The following is a 5,950-nucleotide window of genomic DNA, read 5'->3' as shown; positions in this document are numbered from 1 at the left end:
TTATAATATTTAAATATGATTGGTATAAGATATTATATTCTAATATATTAAATATGATTGGTATAAAATATTATATCCTAATATATTAAATAAGTAAATATATTATTTGATAAAAATTCTCCAATCGTCCCTATAAATAGGATCTCGAGTTGAGCCAAAGACATACTATCTCTCCTACTTTCTCTCAAAAATAAAATTACGTTCTCTTCCAATCCCTTTGTAATTTTCTTTTAAGAGGGTTCCACAAATCTTGACCTTGTGTTCGAGTCCTAGCAAGGAAGACTTCGTGAATGTTGGAGAACTTTTACATAGTTGAAATACTAGAACTTTTACACGGTTGATTCAACAAGTCTTGCAAGCTAGGTTTCTATAAAGGTAGAGTTCTTACTCTCTTATTTATTGCTTTGTTTAATTCATAATTAAAACGGTTCCTAATGCTTCTGCTGCTACATGGATAAAGATTTTATTCCCTTCATGACTCACACGCGCCAGCCACGAGCTTCCACGTGCTCAAGAGAAGGTTAATCGCACGAGAAGGCTATACATACATTTTGGTCATACTTTGATTCCTTTCTTCTTGTTTGTAAAGTTTTTAAACTCGCGATTAAATTTTTGTTACTTGTTCTTTTATTTTCATGCATTGCATAGTCTGGTATGTCAGTTCTTCGATACCTCAAAATTTCGGATGGTGAGAGAATTTGGTTAAATTATTTAAATTTTTTAAGTCATCAAAAATAAATTTTTTTTTGGAAATATTTTGCTAACTCAACTTTAGGTGTGTAACCTAAGACCCAATCCTCATCGCAGCTGTGTAATTTTATTTCTATTTTTTTTTCTTTTCTTTTTTTTTCTTTTCTTTTCTTTTCTTTTCTTTTATTTCTATTTAGTTTTCATTAAATTCCTTGCGAACAAATCTTATTTGATAATAATTAAAAAAAAAATTATCATTATGATCTAAAGATCCATATTTCAACTTCATCTAACGATTTGTAGCACATTAAAATTCGTCGCACACCGTCTCGTGTCCGCCCTCCTATAGGGTTTAGTCTCCTCGCTGGTACATTGCTCAGTATTTGACTTTGATACCATTTGTAACGACTCAAGCCCACCGCTAGTAGATATTGTCTTCTTTGGATTTTCCCTTTACCGCTTCCCTTCAATGTTTTTCAAACACAACTGTTAGGGTGAGATTTCCACACCCTTATAAACAGTACTTCGTTTTCCTCTCCGATGTGGAATCTCACACTTTTTGCTTCTTCAAAAGTCGTTCATCCTAAGATGTAATACGCATTTCTCGATCCAAGTGCCTATAGTTAGCCTTTGGATAGCCCTATCAAGATTTTCCAAATATCATATACCATGATCATATACACTAGGCAAACACTGTGTTCAAGGAGCAAAACAATTGTGCTCAACTCTAGAGCTTAGGCTTCTGTTTCAGCTAACATGGTGGAATTTTCCTGTTTATGTATAGGCCACAATTATTCAGCATATTCATCATTCAATCCATTTTAAAACATTTCTTTAAAAATTTGTGGGCAATCCACTTAATCTTTGTCTCATTTGATGATGAACAAAAGAAAAAAAAAATCCCAATTAACAATGGCCATTTATGTGCTATATAAACAGTCCACCACCTAATAGAACTCACAACTCAACAAACAATTTCCACTAAATACTTCAATTTAGCCCTTTTTTCCTACTATCTTTGTTTTCTTTGATTCCATCTAATCAGCCATTTTCTTGGTTCCTAAAGATTTAGGACAAAGATTTGGATCAAAATGAGAAGACTAATGCTTGGTGCAATTCTCCTGTGGGTGCTGATCAGCTCGACCGTGCTAATTGAAGGTACAATGTATACAAGTCCCCGACGACTACTGGCCGATAAAAACGAGCAGAGGGTGATGGGGAATGTGAATGAAAGGACCAAAAATAGGCGCCCTAATGATAGTGGTGAGTACAATCACCATGGGTGTCCTAGAAGAGATGTGGATTGCTGGAGTAACAAAGAAATTGGGGACTAATATGGGTTTAGTACTAAGTTAGCTGGCTACACGACATGTTTGCAAATAAATAAGTCAACTGTCCACTTGACCAGCTAGCTGTAATATATATGTTTTGTACTGCTTTTGTAATATATGTGATGTAACTAGAGGTTCTTGTTTTATTAGTAATATAAATATAGGAGTTTTGTAAGAGTATTTAATAATTTAACAGCTCAAGTGTAACGCCCCTAATTTTCTCTAACCTAATTAGCGACGTTACTTGATACTTGCATAACGACAGAACGAGAGTTCACGTAAGACAGTCTTAATAACGACAACACGTTCATTATTATAAGTAGTTCATACATGGAGAAGACAATAACAATAGCCTAACCTAGAAATAATCAACAGAGAATTAGAGAAACAATTGCAATAACTATGAACCCAAAAGAATCCAACAAGACGCCTACGACACTACAAACCCTCCTTAAGATTTTCATGGCCTTCGCAGCATCCACCGTCAACCATACATGGGAGCCTTACCCTTACCTGAAAATATGGGTAGCACGTGGCTTGAGTATTATATAAAATACCCAGTAAGACACCGCACGGTTGGGGTTAAGCATATAATCATACATCAGGATACATGCGGTCGCACACAATACACATACATGAGCACAAGTGTCAAAATAAAGAAACTAAGAGAGGGGTCTGTCTTCCATTCCTTCACATGGCCTTAGGCCCTTGGTTTGTCCGAGTGGGGGTGGATGTATGATACTTTCCCACATATGGCCCACGTGTGTAACTGTGGACCCACCAGGCGAGTTCGCATGTAAACTCCCTAGGCCTGGCTTGGTCGGGTATGTATGACATACATTACTGGACGCCACAAAAAAGGAGGGTCTGCATGATATCGTGGCGAACACAATATCGAATTTACGCGTCCATACCATCAGTAGCATAATGGGGGAGTGCCCCATGTCATAACCATAGCGTGCATAAGGTTCTTAAGGTTTACCTCCATGGCATTATACATACAACGTTCCATCCCCTCACCGCATTACATAACATAACTGGGTTAAACATCGAGTAAGCATATCGTAACATACTAGTCATCACATTCATGGCATGCGGGGTTCTCATTACAATCATGATATGTCAATCAAGCTCATACATACAGGGTAGCAAACCGTGCACAAACATCACATACATAAACATGGCATACATAGCATTTCACTGCATGAAACATATAACCTAGCATACATCAACAACACAATGGTGCATGCAAGGGCCACAGGGCACGCACCAACATATATACATAACTAACGCCAACAGTAAGATTACTTACCTCCTTGGCCAAGGCTAACTCTAGCGTCTAACTACCTCCTATAAGATAACATGATACACTTAAAGCTCTTTCACAACTAGCTCTTATGCCGCTACCCAGGTATGTCCCTATCGCAAGCTGTTTTATCAAAATGAAGTTATACTGACCTCAGATAGTTGAAACAAGGGTGGGAATAGCTCCAGAAGGGTCGAAAATCTAGAATTCGGTATACTATTCGGATGCCAAGCCGCGCCGCCGAGCCGCACTGCCAAGCCGAACCTAGTCGAGCCGGGAGTGCACGGAGCAGCCGATGGAGCTGAAACCGACGGGCTATGAAGAACACTGTCGGCGGAGGGTTTCTGGGTGCGCCTCTGGTTTGGGCCAAAAGGGAATGAGGCCTAGTGGTGGTGTCCGAGCGCGGTCTGCGAGGTGCGGGCTGTACGCTGACCGAGACAAAATCGCAAAATGCCGAGGGTCAACCCGCGTTGTTGCTTCGTCTTCCTCGCCTGAAAGCCTCGACAACCCTAATCACGGGGCTTGGCTACTATCGCCGGTGGAAGCGTCGTCATTCATCCGTCTCCAGTGGTGCGTCTGTCTCTCCTTGCTCCGACGTACACTAGCGTCCGCTCCTACCTAAAGGAGGTGGCCACTGCGACCCTAGGGTTTAAGGGGGTCTGAGTGAATCCCGCCGAAAATTGCAAGATTTTCGGCGTGCCTCTGTTTTTTTTTTTTTTTCCTTGGAATGTGTATCGTTACATCAAGTCTACCGCTAACATATATTGTCCTCTCCAAAATTTTCTTTTCGGACTTTTCCTCAAGATTTTTAAAACTCGTCTGGAAGAAGTTTCCACACTCTTATAAATAATGTTTCGTTCTCCTCTTCAATCAACATGTAATCTCACAAATTAAATCATTCATGTTTGAAATGATAATTGGCTTTTTTTTTTTTAATGATTTAAGTTGGTTCAAATTAGTTATTGTAACCGTGAATCTCTTGCTGTTTAATATTTAAAATGCGAGTCAATCCGCTTGACATAATTAAAATCAAACATTAAGAGGAGGATATATCAAGATAGATGATCTAGCACACCCGTACATTGAGAAGGTATTGTCCAAATTCATAATAAATGATGCTAAACTCAAGATTACCACTACAACAAATATTGGATTAGATAACTTCCGAAAAATGCTATCATAGACTTTTTATAGCGTTTTTCGTACGTCATGTCGTGACAGCCGATATTATTAAAAGTCTGGAACTTTTTATAGCGTTTTTGTATAGCTATAAAAAATGTTATAATATAGTACCTAAATATAGCTTATATGCAATGCTATGAAAACATTTTATAGCATTTTTTGTTAAAGTTATAATATGTAAACATATGCTATCATTCATTTTTAATAAGCTATATTTATACTTTTAATCTTATGCTATAACAAAAAAATAATTGAAATTTAATAATCTACTCACACATTACAAAATAAAGTATTCAACTCGATCTATATAAGAATATTAGACTCGTTACACTATCAAAATTTTCAAATCAGTTCTTCCCCACCCAATACACCATAAATAGAACAAAAACTCACTATCCACAATATGTGACATCTTTGATTTTGATAAAATCAAGTCCACCAATCCTAGAGGTATTCGAACTGACATCAATATCTTCTATGTTCCACCCTTTTAGCAATGCCAATTGATAAATTGTTCGTTGTTGCTTGCCAATTAGTGCTTCCTTGCTTCAACAAAAGCTTGATCGTTGAGTTGAGAATTAGGGTTGCCTTATCAATTTGGTATAGAGTCTAAGTTGCATCTTTGTGACTGACTCTAGGCAATGTCAATTAATAAATTGGTCGTTGTTGCTTGCCAATTAGTGCTTTCAAGGAATCCTACAACATTATCAAAGCATATATATATCAGTGGTTCGAAGAGAAGTGCAAAATAGTACCAAAAGGTTTGACATATGTTGGAGTTTTTTCTTGTTCCTTTCTTTTTCACGCTATTTCAAGCTCTTCCTTTATCAAGCACCAAAGCAACAAAATCTAAATATCATAGAACATTATTGTTCATCTTATATATGTAAGCACGTTTCATTTTTTCCCTTCTTCTTGAAGTAGGTTTCTTAAAAACAGAGAATAGAAACATTAGTTCAAATACTTGCATTACTGCTTCCAATTAGAATTGAAAGGGGGAGAGCATTGTCCACTAAAAGTTCATGAGGAAAGAAAGAGCATTATGCTTTTTGATTCCCTTGGATGAAAACCATGACTTTGTAATAAAACTCAATCCTTTCAAATAGCCCTTCTTGATGAAGTGTTGTCCTCATATGATAAACCAAACAGAACCATTAAAAAAAAGATTGACATTGAAGAGAAAATGAGAAGAAAGTATAGCACTGAACTGATATAACTAGCACCTATGTTTTGTGGCCTTGAGGAGAGATTTGTCAAGTACAAGCTAATGAGATGTCCAATCTCAGAATCAAGCTCGTCATCTTCGTGATCACAACCCTATAAGTTGAATAACTATGTCCAAAGGCTTTGATGTGATCTTTAAGAGACCTTTTGGGATTAAAATTAGAGCCACAAGTGCAATGTCAAAGCTTCCCACAACTCTTCTCATTCTAGTCCTCTA

The 5,950-nt window shown here is 37.3% G+C and overlaps 1 long non-coding RNA gene across 1 annotated transcript; it reads left to right on the top strand.

Moving 5' to 3' along the window:
- The first annotated feature begins 239 nt into the window (after positions 1–239).
- LOC111469355 lies at positions 240–2,196 on the top strand. The gene is made up of 2 exons (XR_002714859.1): positions 240–375; positions 1,757–2,196. It is a non-coding gene; the product is annotated as an uncharacterized LOC111469355 (long non-coding RNA).
- Positions 2,197–5,950: the final 3,754 nt, after the last annotated feature.

The sequence above is a fragment of the Cucurbita maxima genome, unplaced genomic scaffold (genome assembly GCF_002738345.1).
Source record: "Cucurbita maxima cultivar Rimu unplaced genomic scaffold, Cmax_1.0 Cma_Scf00039, whole genome shotgun sequence".
Taxonomy (NCBI): domain Eukaryota; kingdom Viridiplantae; phylum Streptophyta; class Magnoliopsida; order Cucurbitales; family Cucurbitaceae; genus Cucurbita; species Cucurbita maxima.
The sequence above is the reverse complement of the archived record's forward strand: the minus strand, read 5'-3'. Positions and strand labels throughout refer to the sequence as shown.